The sequence below is a fragment of the Balaenoptera physalus genome (assembly GCF_965194825.1).
Source record: "Balaenoptera physalus genome assembly, chromosome: 5".
Classification (NCBI taxonomy): Eukaryota; Metazoa; Chordata; class Mammalia; order Artiodactyla; family Balaenopteridae; genus Balaenoptera; species Balaenoptera physalus.
The window spans coordinates 124,580,793-124,598,365 of record NC_138884.1 but is presented as its reverse complement, the minus strand read 5'-3'; the positions used below and the strand labels follow the sequence as shown (position 1 = coordinate 124,598,365).

The 17,573-nt window shown below is 38.8% G+C and overlaps 1 long non-coding RNA gene across 1 annotated transcript in view; it reads right to left on the bottom strand.

Moving 5' to 3' along the window:
- Window positions 1-8,620: 8,620 nt before the first annotated feature.
- Window positions 8,621-17,573, bottom strand: part of LOC309661375 — a 121,670-nt gene continuing 112,717 nt past the window's right edge. Inside the window, exon 4 of the long non-coding RNA XR_014263994.1 lies at window positions 8,621-14,792. This is a non-coding gene — a long non-coding RNA (uncharacterized lncRNA). The remainder of the gene's footprint in view (window positions 14,793-17,573) is intronic.

Genomic DNA, 17,573 nt, shown 5'->3' with positions numbered 1-17,573 from the left:
GTAAAATTCTCTCTGCAATAAAAGAATTACTCCTACTATCTTCTCTGTGACTATTATTCAACCATTTGGGTTACTCAGTTGTACTAAATAAAGATGTGAATAATTCTCTACACAGAGAATGAAATCTTGGCAAAAATCTATGAGAGAGTCCTGTCCTGATGTCAACAGTTACCCCCGTCGTTTTTATGAGAAGTCATTTTTCACTTTTTTGAGTGCAACTGAAAAGTGAGGGAAAGGGGGTGCAGAGAACTGACTCAGAACTCTCTGACTCTGGAAAAGAGTCAGATGTGGATAAATTACATACTTAAATCAAGCTGGGAAGAAGCCAATATTGCTGGCTACACTTTCTTCTCCATTAGGAATCTGAACAAGTCAAAGAGAAACAGACATAGATGGGATGAATAGAAGATCATGTATGTGTCCATTTTGATGAAAAAATAATTAGCATTCCAAAATACCAACTATGCAATCAACACATATCTCCAAGGAAACTCTCAATTTAGAATTTCAAAATGTAAAATCAATTTCCTGCCCTAATCACCAGTTTTCATACAGATAACTTTAGTATAATTGTGAACATCAAAGATGGTAGATGGGGGCTTCCCTAGTGGCACAGTGGTTAAGAATCCTCCTGCCAATGCAGGGGACATGGGTTCAAGCCCTGGTCAGGGAAGATCCCACATGCCGTGGAGCAACAAAGCCTGTGTGCCACAACTACTGAACCTGCGTTCTAAAGCCCGCGAGCCACAACTTCTGAGCCTGCGTGCCACAACTACTGAAGCCCGCGCACCTAGAGCCTGTGGTCTGCAACAAGAGAAGCCACCACAATGAGAAGCCTGTGCACCGCAACAAAGAGTAGCCTCTGCTCGCTGAAACTAGAGAAAACCTGCACACAGCAACGAAGACCCAAGGCAGCCAAAAATAAATAAATTAAATAAATAAATTAAGAAAAAAAAAGATGGTAGATGGGAAATTGGACTTCTTATTAAACTAATGTAGTTAATTGAATCTAGTCCTGGAAGAACATTTACTCTTATAAAAAGCACTCAAGACCACATCATTTAATGTACAATTTCAGCTCTAGTTCTTAAGATAAATTTTTTTCAATAAAAAAAAGAATTCAAGTAATGTTGAAACATTCTGTGGACAGCAAATTGTCAAATTATAAATAAGCCTTGTTCATCTCATTTTATGGAAATTGAATGATAACTCCTAAAAATTATATTGAAAGCATGTTTTCAGAAATTCTTGAAAAATAGCTGCCTAAGCACATATCTATGATTCCCTTTCTCTCCCTATTCTGTTAGAGACAGCTCAACTTGTATTTTGAGTGAAACTTATTCCTGGAAAATAATAGGGCTCCCAAACACATCTTAAGCTTCTACTCCAGAGAGAATAGGGCAGTCAATGCCAGGAGAAGTTAGCATTAGAATGCCCCTGCTTACTGCCCCACAGGAGGACTCAGGTCCAGAAGCCTGGGAGAAGGTCCTCCTTCCCGATAGCATATGAGCAAAGACTTCGAACTCACAGCTGCTAGAGCATTACAGCTCAGAAAGCTGGATGGATTCCCTCAACACATATAGATGAACCACCCAACCTGCTCACAATATGTACACTGTTGGATTATTACTTGATCAAACAAGCAAGTGCTTCTGGCAATAGTAAAGCAGGGATTATGGGAAAATTTAAACATTAATAGTATTTGATGCTTGATTTTAAAGTATCATGTCAGGATCACAACATGGTTGGGTTTTCTTACGCTTATTATTTTTATTGTGGATTATATATAGTGTGTGGGGAGGACAGGGGACATACCATTTTATTTTCAGGGAGTAGGGCCTCTAAAGGGTTTTGTCCTGCCCTATATGTGTAGTTGTGATGGAATTTCAATAATCAGGACGTAGTTAACCACATTTTAGTAGAAATTGACTGTTGGAATCAACTGATCTCCTTCAGTGCAGCTGGGAGAAAGCTATCTCTCTCCCAATTATACTGAAAAAGGCACGAAAAGCTAAAGGCCTGAACATCTAACCTCAGTTGAGCCAACTGAGTTATTGCTTGCCTAATAGCAAAGAAGCACATTTTGTATCCCTAATCATTTCAAATCAGTTTCCTGGAGAACCTGAAATGATAACTAAAATATGTTTGAGGAAACTCTCACCCAAGCACATGAGTAGACAGAGAAAGATTACAAATCATAAGAACACACTAATTTTAAGGAGTGAGACCAAGCCAAGTGTTCAGAGCAGTGATTTCCACTGAGGATATATTTAGTTGGAAAAATAAAAGACAATCTTGAATGAGCTGTAATGTAAATTCTTAAGGTTTTACAACATAGGACAATGGAACAATCAGAGAACTACAAAATAAATAGTTTTAGGAGAGACAAATATAGTATCAAATTTTTTAATTTCAATAATGAAACTCAAAAATGTTGGAAACCATATTACTTTTTGGGAAGTCAAAGGAAGATATAAAGCAAAAATAATAGAAATCACAAGTAAAAAGATAAGAGATATGGAACTAATCCAGGGCTTTCTAAAAAGAGAGAGGGATAATCAAGAAGAAACAATCAAACAGATAATGGAAGAAAAGTTCCCTGAATAATATAAAGGTTTAAAATTTCAAATAGAAAGACTCACTGAGTTTAAAATAGGATTAATTTCAAAAGAGGGAGCTAAAGAATTTTCTGAATGACAGAGATAAAGAGAAAATTTTATAAGTCTACAGATGGAAATAATAGATTACTTACAGAAGAAAGGAAGTCAAAACAGCATCAAGTTTCTCATGTAAGCTAAGAAAATAGATTTCCAGAGGAAAGAACCATGATCCAAGAATATATCCTCACAATGTTTTATTCTTATACCAAAGACATACATTTAGGGACATGCAAGGAAGCTAAAATTACACCACTTTTATAATAATTCTAAGTAATTGAGAAAGTTCAACAGAGTGAAAACTAAGTCCAGGCAAAGATCTATCAGAATGTCTTAAACCGTTTGGGCTGCCATAACAAAATACCACAGACTAGGGGCCTAAACAACAGAGATTCATTTTCTCACAGTTCTTGAGGTTGGACATCTGAGACCAGGGTGCCAGCATAGCTGCTTTCTGGTGATGGCTTTCTTCCCATCTTGTAGATGCTGCCTTCTCCCTGTGTCCTCACGTAGTAGGGAGAGAGCAAGAAAGTATCCATCTACAATCCAAGAAGAGAGCCATCACCAGAAACTAACGATGCTAGAGTCCTGAACCCTGATCTTGGACTTCTTCCAGCCTCAAGAACTGTGAGAAAATTAATCTTTGCTGTTTAAGCCACCCAGTCTGTAGTATTTTGTTATGGCAGCCTAAGCAGACAAAGACAGCTTCTGGTACTGAGAGTAGGGTGCTGCTGTAACAAATACCTAAAAACTGTGGGAACGGTTTTGGAACTGGGTAATTGGTAGAGGTTGGAAGAGTTTTGAATGCTTGCTAGAAATATGTACATTAAGGGTGATTCTGGTGAGGTTTCAGACAAAAATGGGGAATATGTTTTTGGAAACTGGAGGAAAAGTGATCCTTGTAATAAAGTGGCAAATAACTTGGCTGAACTATGTTCTAGTGTTTTTTGGAAGGTAAAACTTGCAAGTGATAAAACTGAATATTTAGCTGAGGAGATTTCTAAGCAAAGTGTTGAAGGAGTGGCTTGATTCCTTCTGACTGCTTATAGTAAAAGGTGAAAAGAAAGAGATGAATTGAAGAAGGAATTGTTAAGCAGAAAGAAACCACAACCTGAAGGTTTGGTAAATGCTCAGCTTATCCATATTGCAAAAAATGAGAAAATGTGTCCTGAAGAGAGCACTAAGAGTGTGTCTGAACAACCATTTGATTAAAAGATCATCGATGCAACTTATAGACTTAATCAGCCATCTCAGCAGAAGTCAGGAATGGAAATGGGATTATACCTACCAGTAGAGATACTGTCAGTTTTAACTAAAGGGGACAGAGAAGGCAGGACAGAATGAAGAAAACCATCAGACTTCTGGATTTCACAGGACAGGACCATAGAGCTATTCAACTGCAAATGTGTGTTATCCTTCAAGAAAAAGGAAGAAAGACCCAAAAGAGATTCAGAGATTATCAGGGCCAATAGTTTCACCACAGGCCCAGAGTGCAAAGACCCCAGGGAGCAGGGCTACCTACCACTCAGTCTCAAAGGGCAGGCTCACCACCCAGTAGAGCCACTGGACAGGACACTGACAGGACCGCTGGACAAAGTAGGAAGCAGTGGTAAATCCCCTGATACTTTTCCCATTGCTTCTAAGGAGCTTCTTCATCCGCTTCTTGCTTTGCCTCTAGCTGGTGACTTTTTTGGATTTTTTTTCTTTTCCTTTAATGTAAGCATAGTTGTTTTGTTTTTTATGAAGCCTTCATGTCAAGTCTCTTGGAACACACCTGATAGTTGCTGAAAGAGTAGGCTCATTCTACGGTGGTTCACAACTCTTCTAGACAGATGGTATTCCTTGCTGGTATCATTCTATTCATTGCCCCAAGATATCTCCTTCCTGAAGTACCCACTAGTTTATTCTTATTTCCCACTTCTAGTTGGTATTTTTAACATACATTAAAACAATCTCAAGGGATCTGCTTTCTATTTGGGTTGCAGAGAACGAATATCTACTAGAAATCAAAAGTTTAATACAGCATCAGGGGTAGGCTTTATCTTAGACTCTATGGTGGGAAGATATCCTGAATTCAAAGAAAAATCTTACATAAAAGTCTTCATCTGTTTGAATATTTCCACAGAATTAAGTAAAACTCAACAGAACAGTGCAATCAGTGAAGGCCCATGCACCCTTGGGTAAGAGGGGATATAACATGCAGAGTGTAGCCATAATCCATGAAGCCAGAATGTATTAGAGCAGTGGTTCCCAACCTTTTTGGCACCAGGGCCCAGTTTCATGGAACACAATTTTTCCAGGGGGTGGGGGTGGGGTGTTCAGGCGGTAATGTGAGCGATGGGGGGGGGGGATGGTTCAGGCAGTAATGCGAGCGATGGGGAGCAGCAGATGAAGCTTCGTTTGCTCCCCCGCCATTCACCTCCTGCTGTGCGGTCTGGCTCCTAACAGGCCGCAGACCGGTACCAGGGTTGAGGACCCCTGTATTAGAGGACTGCTCAGTTTCCCTAGATTGAAGTCCTATTGGTGTTGAGGGATTTTAAAAACTTGATATTCTCTAAGAAATTGGAGATGAATTTTAGTGCAATTACTCAACCATAGTAATTTTGTCTCGTCCATCAGTGACTGCATTGGGGTAAGGCCCAAGTTGATAAGCTACTTCAAAAGCTACAGCAGAGGAGGAGCTTCAAGATGGCAGAAGAATAAGATGTGGAGATCACCTTCCTCCCCAAAAATACATCAGAAATGCATCTACATGTGGAACAACTCCTACAGAACACCTACTGAACACTGGCAGAAGATCTCAGACCTCCCAAAAGGCAAGAAACTCCCCACACACCTGGGTAGGGCAAAAGATAAAAGAAAAAACAGAGACAAAAGAATAGGGACGGGACCCGCACCAGTGGGAGGGAGCTGTGAAGGAGGAAAGGTTTCCACACACTAGGAAGCCCCTTCGCGGGCGGAGACTGCGGGGGGCGGAGGGGGAAAGCTTTGGAGCCACGGAGGAGAGCGCAGCCACAGGGGTGCGGAGGGCAAAGCGGAGAGATTCCCGCACAGAGGATCGAGGCTGACATGAACTCACCAGCCCGAGAGGCTTGTCTGCTCACCCGCCGGGGTGGGCGGGGGCTGGAAGCTGAGGCTCGGGCTTCGGAGGTCAGATCCCAGGGAGAGGACTGGGGTTGGCTGCGTGAACACAGCCTGAAGGGACTAGTGCGCCACGGCTAGCTGGGAGGGAGTCCGGGAAAAGGTCTGGAAATGCTGAAGAGGCAAGAGACTTCTTGCCTCTTTGTTTGCTGCTGCGTGAGGAGAGGGGATTAAGAGCGCCGCTTAAAGGAGCTCCAGAGAGAGGCGCGACTTGCGGCTATCAGCGCGGACCCCAGAGACGGGCATGAGACGCTAAGGCTGCTGCTGCCGCCACCAAGAAGCCTGTGTGCAAGCACAGGGCACTATCCACACCTCCCCTCCCGGGAGCCTGTGCAGCCGCCACTGCCAGGATACCGTGATCCAGGGACAACTTCCCCGGGAGAATACACCATGCACCTCAGGCTGGTGCAACGTCACGCCAGCCTCTGCCGCCTCAGGCTCGCCCCGCATCCGTACCCCTCCGTCCCCCCAGCCTCCGTGAGCCAGAGCCCCTGAAACAACTACTCCTTTAACCCCATCCTGTCTGAGGGAAGAACAGACACCCTCAGGCGACCTACACACAGAGGCAGGTCCAAATCCAAAGCTGAACCTCAGGAGCTGTGCGAACAAAGAAGAGAAAGGGAAGTCTCTCCCAGCAGCCTCAGGAGCAGCGGATTAAAGCTCCACAGTCAACTTGATGTACCCAGAATCTGTGGAATACCTGAATAGACAATGAATCATCCGAAATTGAGGAGGTGGACTTTGGGAGCAATGATATATATATATATATATACGTATATATATATATATATATATATATATATATATATATATATATGTGTATATATATACATATATATATATATATATTATCCCTTTTGCTCTTTTTGTGAGTGTGTAAGCTTATGCTTCTGTGTGTGATTTTGTCTGTATAGGCTAGCTTTTACCATTTGTCCTAGGGTTCTGTTTGTCCGTTCAACTTTTGTGTGTTTTTTTTAAGTTTTTTTGTTTGTTTGTTTGTTTTTTGTTTTGTATAGTTTTCAGCACTTGTTATCACTGGTGAATTTGCTTTTTGGTTTGGTTGTTCTTTCTTTTTTTTTAAATTACTTAAAAAAATTTTTATTCAATAATTATTTTTTGCTTTTTATTTTACTAACTGTTTATTACATTTTATTTTATTTTATCTCTCCCTTTCTTCCTTCCTTCCTTTCCTTCCTCCCCCCTCCCTCCCTCCCTCATTCTTTCTCTTTCTTTCTTTCTTTCTTTCTTTCTTTGTTTTTCTTTCTTTCTTTCTTTCTTTCTTTTCTCCCTTTTATTCTGAGATGTGTGGATGACAGGCTCTGGGTGCTCCAGCCAGGTTTCAGGGCTGTGCCTCTGAGGTAGGAGAGCCAAGTTCAAGACATTGGTCCACCAGAGACCTCCCAGCTCCATGTAATATCAAAAGGCATAAATCTCCCAGAGATCTCCATCTCAAGCCAAGAACCAGCTCCACTCAATGACCAGCAAGCTACAGTGCTGGACACCCTATGCCAAACAATTAGCAAGAGAGGAACACAACCCCACCCATTAGCAGAGAGGCTGCCTAAAATCGTAATAAGGTCACAGACACCCCAAAACACACCACCAAACGTGGACCTACCCACCAGAAAAACAAGATCAGACCTCATCGACCAGAACACAGGCACTAGTCCCTTTCACCAGGAAGCGTACACAACCCACTGACCCAACCTTAGCCACTGCAGGCAGCCAAAAAACAATGGGAACTACGAACCTGCAGCCTGCATAAAGGAGACCCCAAACACAGTAAGTTAAGCAAAATGAGAAGACAAAGAAACACTCAGCAGATGAAGGAGAAAGGTAAAAACCCACCAGACTTAACAAATGAAGAGGCAATAGGCAGTCTACCTGAAAAAGAATTCAGAATAATGATAGTAAAGATGATCCAAAATCTTGGAAATAGAATGGAGAAAATACAAGAAACATTTAACAAGGACCTAGAAGAACTAAAGAGCAAACAAACATTCATGAACAACACAAAAAATGAAATTAAAAATTCTCTGGAATGGATCAATAGCAGAATAATTGAGGCAGAAGAACAGATAAGTGACCTGGAAGATAAAATAGTGGAAATAATTACTGCAGAGCAGAATAAAGAAAAAAGAAGGAAAAAAATTGAGATCAGTCTCAGAGACCTCTGGGACAATATTAAATGCACCAACATTCTAATTATAGGGGTCCCAGAAAAAGAAGAGAAAAAGAAAGGGATAGAGAAAATATGTGAAGAGATTACAGTTGAAAACTTCCCTAATATGGGAAAGGAAATAGTTAATCAAGTCCAGGAAGCACAGAGAGTCCCATAAAGGATAAATCCAAAGAGAAACATGCCAAGACACATATTAATCAAACTATCAAAAATTAAATACAAAGAACAAATATTAAAAGCAGCAAGGGAGAAACAACAAATAACATACAAGGGAACCCATATAAGGTTAAGAGCTGATCTTTCACCAGAAACTCTGCAAGCCAGAAGGGAGTCACAGGACATATTTAAAGTAATGAAAAGGAAAAATCGACAACCAAGATTGCTCTATCCAGGAAGGATTTGATTCAGATTTGATGGAGAAATTAAAACCTTACAGACAAGCGAAAGCTAAGAGAATTCAGTACCAGAAAACCAGCTTTATAACAAATGCTAAAGGAACTTCTCTAGGCAGGAAACACAAGAGAAGGAAAAGACTTACAATAACAAACCCCAAACAATTAAGAAAATGGTTTGTTACAATAACAAACCCCAAACAATTAAGAAAATGGTAAGAAAATGGTTCTTAAGAAAAGAACATACATATCAATAATTACCTTAAATGTAAATGGATTAAAGGCTCCAACCAAAAGACATAGACTGGCTGAACGGATACAAAAACAAGACCCATATATATGCTGTCTACAAGGACCCACTTCAGACCTATGGACACATACAAACTGAAAGTGAGGGGATTGAACAAGATACTCAATGCAAATGGAAATCAAAGGAAAGCTGGAGTAGCAATTCTCATATCAGATAAAATAGACTTTAAAACAAAGACTATTACAAGGGACAAAAAAGGACACTACATAATGATCAAGGGATCAATCCAAAAAGAAGATATAACAATTGTAAATCTTTATGCACCTAACATAGGAGCACCTCAATACATAAAGAAATGCTAACAACCATAAAAGGGGAAATCGACAGTAACACAATCATAGTAGGGGACGTTAACACCCCACTTTCACCAATGGAAAGATCATCCAAAACGAAAATAAATAAGGAAACACAAGCTTTAAATGATACATTAAACAAGATGGACTTAATTGATATTTGTAGGACCTTGCAACCAAAAACAACAGAATACACTTTCTTCTCAAGTGCTCATGGAACATTCTCTAGGATAGATCCTATCTTGGGTCACAAATCAAGCTTTGGTAAATTTAAGAAAATTAAAATTGTATCAAGTATTTTTTTTGACCACAACACTATGAGACAACATAACAATTACGGGAAAAAATCTGTAAAAAATACAAACAAATGGAAGCTAAACAATACACTAGTTAATAACCAAGAGATCAATGAATAAATCAAAAAGTACCTAGAAAAAAATGACAATGAAAACACGACAAACAAAAACCAAAGTAATGCAGCCAAAGCAGTTCTAAGAGGGAAGTTTATAGCAATAAAATCCTACCTCAAGAAACAGGAAATATCTCAAATAAACAAGCTAAACTTACACCTAAAGCAATTAGAGGAAGAAGAAAAAAAAAACCGAAAGTTAGAAGAAGGAAAGAAATCATAAAGATCAGATCAGAAATAAATGAAAAAAAAATCTCTTGCATTACTATACACTAATGATGAAAAACCTGAAAGAGAAATTAGGGAAACCCTCCCATTTACCATTGCAACAAAAAGAATAACATACCTAGGAATAGACCTACCTAGGGAGACAAAAGACTTGTATGCACAAAACTATAAGACCCTAATGAAAGAAATTAAAGATAATAACAACAGATGGAGAGATATACCATGTTCTTGGATTGGAAGAAGCAATATTGTGAAAATGACTATACTACCCAAAGGAAACTACAGATTCAATGGAATCCCTATCAAATTACCAATGGCATTTTTTACAGAACTAAAACAAATCTTAAAATTTGTATGGAGAAACAAAAGACCCTGAATAGCCAAAGCAGTTTTGAGGGAAAAAAACGGAGCAGGAGGAATCAGACTCCCTGACTTCAGACTATACTACAAAGCTACAGTAATCAAGACAATATGGTACTGGCACAAAAATAGAAACATAGATAAATGGAACAAGATAGAAAGCCCAGAGATAAACCCACGCACATATGGTCAACTAATCTACGACAAAGGAGACAAGGATACACAATGGAGAAAAGAAAGCCTCTTCAATAAGTGGTGCTTGGAAAACTGGACAGCTACATGTAAAAGAATGAAATTAGAACACTCCCTAACGCCATACACAAAAAGAGACTCAAAATGAATTCGAGACCTAAATGTAAGACCAGACACTATAAAACTCTTAGAGGAAAACATAGGAAGAACACTCTTTGACATAAATTACAGCAAGATCTTTTTTGAGCCAACTACTAGACTAATGGAAATAAAAATAAAATAAACAAATGGTACCTAACGAAACTTCAAAGCTTTTGCACAGCAAAGGAAACCATAAACAAGATGAAAAGACAGCCCTCTGAATGGGAGAAAATATTTGCAAACGAATCAACGGACAAAGGAGTAATCTCCAAAATATATAAACAGTCCATGCAGCTCAATATTAAAGAAACAAACAACCCAATCCAAAAATGGGCAGAAGACCTAAATAGACATTTCTCTAAAGAAGACATACAGATGGCCAAGAAGCACACGAAAAGCTGCTCAACATCACTAATTATTAGAGAAAGGCAAATCAAAACTATAATGAGGTATCACCTCACACCAGTTAGAATGAGCATCATCAGGAATTTTACAAACAACAAATGCTGGAGAGGTTGTGGAGAAAAGGGAACCCTCTTGCACTGTTGGTGGGAATGTAAATTGATACAGCCACTATGGAGAACAGTATGGACGTTCCTTAGAAAACTAAAAATAAAATTACCATATGACCCAGCAATCCCACTACTGGGCACATACCCAGGGAAAACCATAATACAAAAAGACGCATGCACCCCAATGTTCCTTTCAGCACTATTTACAATAGCCAGGTCATGGAAGCAACCTAAATGCCCATCGACAGATGAATGGATAAAGAAGTTTAGGTACATATATACAATGGAATATTATTCAGCCATAAAAAGGAATGAAATTGGGACATTTGTTGAAACGTGTATGGACCTAGAGACTGTCATACGGAGTGAAGTAAGTCAGAAAGAGAAAAACAAATATCGTATATTAACACATGTATGTGGAACCTAGAAAAATGGTACAGATGAACCGGTTTGCAGGGCAGAAGTTGAGACACAAATGTAGAGAACAAATGTATGGACAACAAGGGGGGAAAGACACGGCAGGGTGGGGATGGTAGTGTGATGAATTCGGTGATTGGGATTGACATGTATACACTGATGTGTATAAAATTGATTACTAATAAGAACCTGTTGTATAAAACAATAAGTAAAATTAAATTTAAAAAATAACTGAAAAAGAAATGAAGGAAACAATAGCAAATATCAATAAAACTAAAAGCCAGTTCTTTGAGAAGAGAAACAAAATTGATAAACCATTAGCCAGACTCATCAAAAAAAAAAGGGAGAAGACTCAAATCAATAGAATTAGAAATGAAAGAGGGCAAGTAACAACTGACAGTGCAGAAATACAAAGGATCATGAGAGATTACTACAAGCCACTCCATGCCAATTAAATGGACAACCTGGAAGAAATGGACAATTTCTTAGAAAAGCACAACCTTCCAAGACTGAACCAGGAAGAAACAGAAAATATAAAGAGGCCAATCACAAGCACTGATATTGAAACTGTGATTAAAAACAAACAAAAGCCCAGGACCAGATGGCTTCACAGGTGAATTCTATCAAAACATTTAGAGAAGAGCTAACACCTATCCTTCTCAAACTCTTCCAAAATATAGCAGAGGGAGGAACACTCCCAAACTCATTCTACGAGGCCACCATCAACCTGATACCAAAACCAGAGAAAGACGTCACAAAAAAAGAAAACTACAGACCAATACCACTGATGAACATAGATGCAAAAATCCTCAACAAAATGCTATCAAACAGAATCCAACAGCACATTAAAAGGATCATAATCATGATCAAGTGGGGTTTATCCCAGGAATGCAAGGATTCTTCAATATACACAAATCAATCACTGTGATACACCATATTAACAAATGGAAGGAGATAAACAATATGATCATCTCAATAGATGCAGAGAAAGCTTTCGACACAATAAAACACCCATTTTTGATAAAAAACCCTCCAGAAAGTAGGCATAGAGGGAACTTTCCTCAACATAATAAAGGCCATATATGACAAACCCACAACCAACATCGTTCTCAATGGTGAAAAACTGAAACCATTTCCACTAAGATCAGGAACAAGACAAGGTTGCCCACTCTCACCACTATTATTCAACATAGTTTTGAAGTTTTACCCACAGCAATCAGAAAAGAAAAAGAAACAAAAGGAATCCAAATCGGAAAAGAAGAAGTAAAACTGTCACTGTTTGCCGATGACATGATACTATACATAGAAAATCCTAAATATGCCACCAGAAAACTACTAGAGTTAATCAGTGAATTTGGTAAAGTAGCAGGATACAAAGAATGCAGAGAAATCTCGTGCATTCCTATACACTAATGATGAAACATCTGAAAGTTAAATTAAGAAAAGACTCCCATTTACCATTGCAACAAAGAGAATAAAATACATAGGAATAAACCTACCTAAGGAGACAAAAGACCTGTATGCAGAAAATTATAAGACACTGATGAAAGAAATTAAAGATGATACAAACAGATGGAGAGATATACCATGTTCTTGGATTGGAAGAATCAACATTGTGAAAATGACTATATTACCCAAAGAAATCTACATATTCAATGCAATCCCTATCAAACTACCACTGGCATTTTTCACAGAATTAGAACAAAAAATTTCACAATTTGTATGGAAACAGAAAAGACCCTGAATAGCCAAAGCAATCTTGAGAAAGAAAAACGGAGCTGGAGGAATCAGGCTCCTGGACTTCAGACTATACTACAAAGCTATAGTAATCAAGACAATATGGTACTGGCACAAAAACAGAAAGATACATCAATGGAACAGGATAGAAAGCCCAGAGATAAACCCATGAACATATGGTCACCTTATTTTTGATAAAGGAGGCAAGAAAGGACAAAAGACAGCCTCTTCAATAAATGGTGCTGGGAAAACTGGACAGCTACATGTAAAAGAATGAAATTAGAACACTCCCTAACACCATACACAAAAATAAACTCAAAATGGATAAAAGACCTAAATGTAAGGCCAGACACTATCAAACTCTTAGAGGAAAACATAGGCAGAACACTCTATGACATAAATCACAGCAAGATCCTTTTTGACCCACCTCCTAGAGAAATGGAAATAAAAACAAAAGTAAACAATTAGGACCTAATGAAACTTCAAAGCTTTTGCACAGCAAAGGAAACCATAAACAAGATGAAAAGACAACCCTCAGAATGGGAGAAAATATTTGCAAATGAAGCAACGGACAAAGGATTAATCTGCAAAACATACAAGCAACTCATGCAGCTCAATATCCAAAAAACAAACAACCCAATCCAAAAATGGGCAGAAGTCTTAAATAGGCATTTCTCCAAAGAAGATATATAGACTGCCAACAAACACATGAAAGAATGCTCAACATCAGTAATCATTAGAGAAATGCAAATCAAAACTACAATGCGATATCATCTCACACCACTCAGAATGGCCATTATCAAAAAATCTACAAACAATAAATACTGGAGAGGGTGTGGAGAAAAGGGAACCCTCTTGCACTGTTGGTGGGAATGTAAATTGATACAGCCACTATGGAGCACTGTATGGAGGTTCCTTAAAAAACTAAAAATAGATTTACCATACAACCCAGCAATCCCACTACTGGGCATATACCCTGAAAAAACCGCAATTCAAAAAGAGCCATGTACCACAATGTTAATTGCAGCTCTATTTACAATAGCCAGGACATGGAAGCAACCTAAGTGTCCATCGACAGATGAATGGATAAGGAAGATGTGGCACATATATACAATGGAATATTACTCAGCCATAAAAAGGAACGAAATTGAGTTATTTGTAGTGAGGTGGATGGACTTAGAGTCTGTCATACACAGTGAAGTAAGTCAGAAAGTGATAAACAAATACCGTATGCTAACACATATATGGAATCTAAAAAAAAAAAAAAAAAAGGGTCATGAAGAACTTAGGGGCAAGACGGGAATAAAGACGCAGACCTACTAGAGAATGGACTTGAGGACACGGGGAGGGGGAAGGGTAAGCTGGAACAAAGTGAGAGAGTGGTAGTGTACATATGGACATATAAACACTACCAAATGTAAAATAGATAGCTAGTGGGAAGCAGTCGCATAGCACAGGGAGATCAGCTCAGTGCTTTGTGACCAGCTAGAAAGGTGGGACAGGGAGTGTGGGAGGGAGGGAGACTTAAGAGGGAAGAGATATGGGGATATATGTATATGTATAACTGAGTCACTTTGTTATAAAGTAGAAACTAGCACACCATTGTAAAGCAATTATACTCCAATAAAAATGTTTAAAAAAAAGCTACAGCAATGTCCTGGGGGTCAGTATAGGCTATACAAGGAAAACTCCCACATGATCCTGTTGCATTCCAGGGTTATACCTTTGTGATGGTAATGCTCTCTCCATGACCCTCACCAAGTCATTCTCTTCTCCATTTTCTTATGCTCCTCTACTTCATCAGCACAGACCTCCAGTTTACTGTGGGTAAGAATTTGGTGAGTGACACACCAATTGACATAGAGCAATCTGAGATAGCTGCGGTATGGATCAATATCTCCTCAGGGGCTGTCCAGCACCTGTTCAGCTCCTGGGGCCTAAACAGTCTGAAGGCTACATTAGTGACTATTCCTAAAAAGGATGTAAACAAACCTTGTTATAGTGGGGAAAAGACTGATACATTGAAAAGTGATTAGGATGGATTGAAACAAAGTCCAAGTTATGTGAATTCAAGGTCAAATGCTGTAATAGGAAGGGTAGTGGATTGGTATGCATGCTAACAAGCTGTGCTTTGGAAAACTTTTGTGGAGTATATGAAAAGAGAAAATCATTTCCAGATGGACATGCTGTATTGTTAGGTGACCAGCCAAGTGTTAAGCTGTATATTTATAAACTGGGAGTTCAGCAACAGCCTCAGGAATATTGAGCAGGCATGACTGAGACAAACTTGGCCTAAAGGAATGGTTTAATCATTGATTTCAAAAAGTTTTATTTTTCCATCTGGGTTAATGAGATTAAAACTTTCAAAGGAAAAAAGATACCAGCTATCAGAACATGAAAATGAGGGTAGAATAACAAATTTGATATGTGGAATAATGAAGGAGACAATAAAGGTTTTCCTACTAAGTGAAAATAAAGTTGCTTATTAATAAAATGTTGATCAGCTAGGGAAAAAAAAGAATTAGTAATAAATACTCAAAGTGGTAAAATAGATATTTTACTGTATGAATATGAATATGAAAAGCTTCTCAGTTCCACATATAATTTGGGAAATGCAAATATATCTACAATAAGATATTATTTTAAAACTATCAGGTTATTACAAAATATTCCTAAATTTTATTATATTCAGTGTTAATGAGGTTGTGGGGAAACAAATACATCTATACACTAATGATGGGACATTAAATTAATACAATTTTTGGAGTGAAATTTGGCAATATCCATCAAAATTAAAAATTAAGTATCCTTTGGGGAGACCTTCAAGATGGCAGAGGAGTAAGACGTGGAGATCACCCTCCTCCCCACAAATACATCAAAAATATAACTACATGTGGAACAACTCCTACAGAACACCTACTGAACGATGGCAGAAGACCTCAGACTTCCCAAAAGGGTCTTGGTGCTCCAGCCGGGTGTCAGGCCTGTGCCTCTGAGGTGGGAGAGCCGAGTTCAGGACATTGGTTCACCAGAGACTTAACAGCTCCACGTAATATGAAACAGCGAAAGATCTCCCAGAGATCTCCATCTCAACACTAAGACCCAGCTCCATTCAGTGACCAGCAAGCTACACTGCTGGACAATCTATGTGAAACAACTAGCAAGACAGGAACACAAGCCCACCCATTAGCAGAGAGGCTGCTTAAAATCATAATGAGGTCACAGACACACCAAAACACACCAGCAGATGCAGTCCTGCCCACCAGAAAGACAAGACCTAGCCTCATCCACCAGAACACAGGCACCAGTCGCCTCGACCAGGAAGACTACACAACCCATGGAACCAACTTTAACCACTGGGGGCAGACACCAAAAACAACGGGAACTAAGAACCTGCAGCCTGTGAAAAGGAGACCCAAAACACAGTAAGTTAAACAAAATGAGAAGACAGAGACACACACAGCGGATGAAGGAGCAAGGTAAAAACCCACCAGACCAAAAAAATGAAGAAGAAATAGGCAGTCTATGTGAAAAAGAATTCAGAAAAATGATAGTAAAGATGATCCAAAATCTTGGAAATAGAATGGAGAAAATACAAGAAACATTTAACAAGGACCTAGAAGAACTAAAGAGCAAGCAAACAGTGATGAACAACACAATAAATGAAATTAAAAATTCTCTAGAAGGGATCAATAGCAGAATAACTGAGGCAGCAGAACAGATAAGTGACCTGGAAGATAAAAGAGTGGAAATAACTACCGCAGAGCAGAAAAAGAAAAAAGAATGAAAAAAATTAAGGACAGTCTCAGAGACCTCTGGGACAACATTAAACACACCAACATTCGAATTATAGGGGTCCCAGAAGAAGAAGAGAAATAGAAAGGGACTGAGAAAATATTTGAAGAGATTATAGTTGAACACTTCCCTAATATGGGAAAGGAAATAGTTAATCAAGTCCAGGAAGTGCAGAGAGTGCCATACAGGATATATCCAAGGAGAAACACGCCTAATCAAACTATCAAAAATTAAATACAAAGAAAAAATATTAAAAGCAGCAAGGGAAAAACAACAAATAACTCACAAGGGAATCCCCACAAGATTAACAGCTGATCTTTCAGAAGAAACTCTGCAAGCCAGAAGGGAGTGATGGGACATATTTAAAGTGATGAAAAGGAAAAACCTACAACCAAGATTACTCTACCCAGCAAGGATCTCATTCAGATTCGATGGAGAAATTAAAACCTTTAAAGACAAGCAAAAGCTAAGAGAATTCAGTACCACCAAACCAGCTTTACAACAAGTGCTAAAGGAACTTCCCTAGGTAGGAAACACAAGAGAAGGAAAACACCTACAATAAGAAACCCAAAACAATTACGAAAATGGTAATAGGAACATACATATCGATAACTACATCAAATGGAAAAGGATTAAATGCTCCAACCAAAAGACATAGAGTGGCTGAATGTATACAAAAACAAGACCCATATATATGCTGTCTACAAGGACCCACTTCAGACCTAGGGACACATACAGACTGAAAGTGAGGGGATGGAACAAGATATTCCGTGCAAAATGAAATCAAAAGAAAGCTGGAGTAGCAAT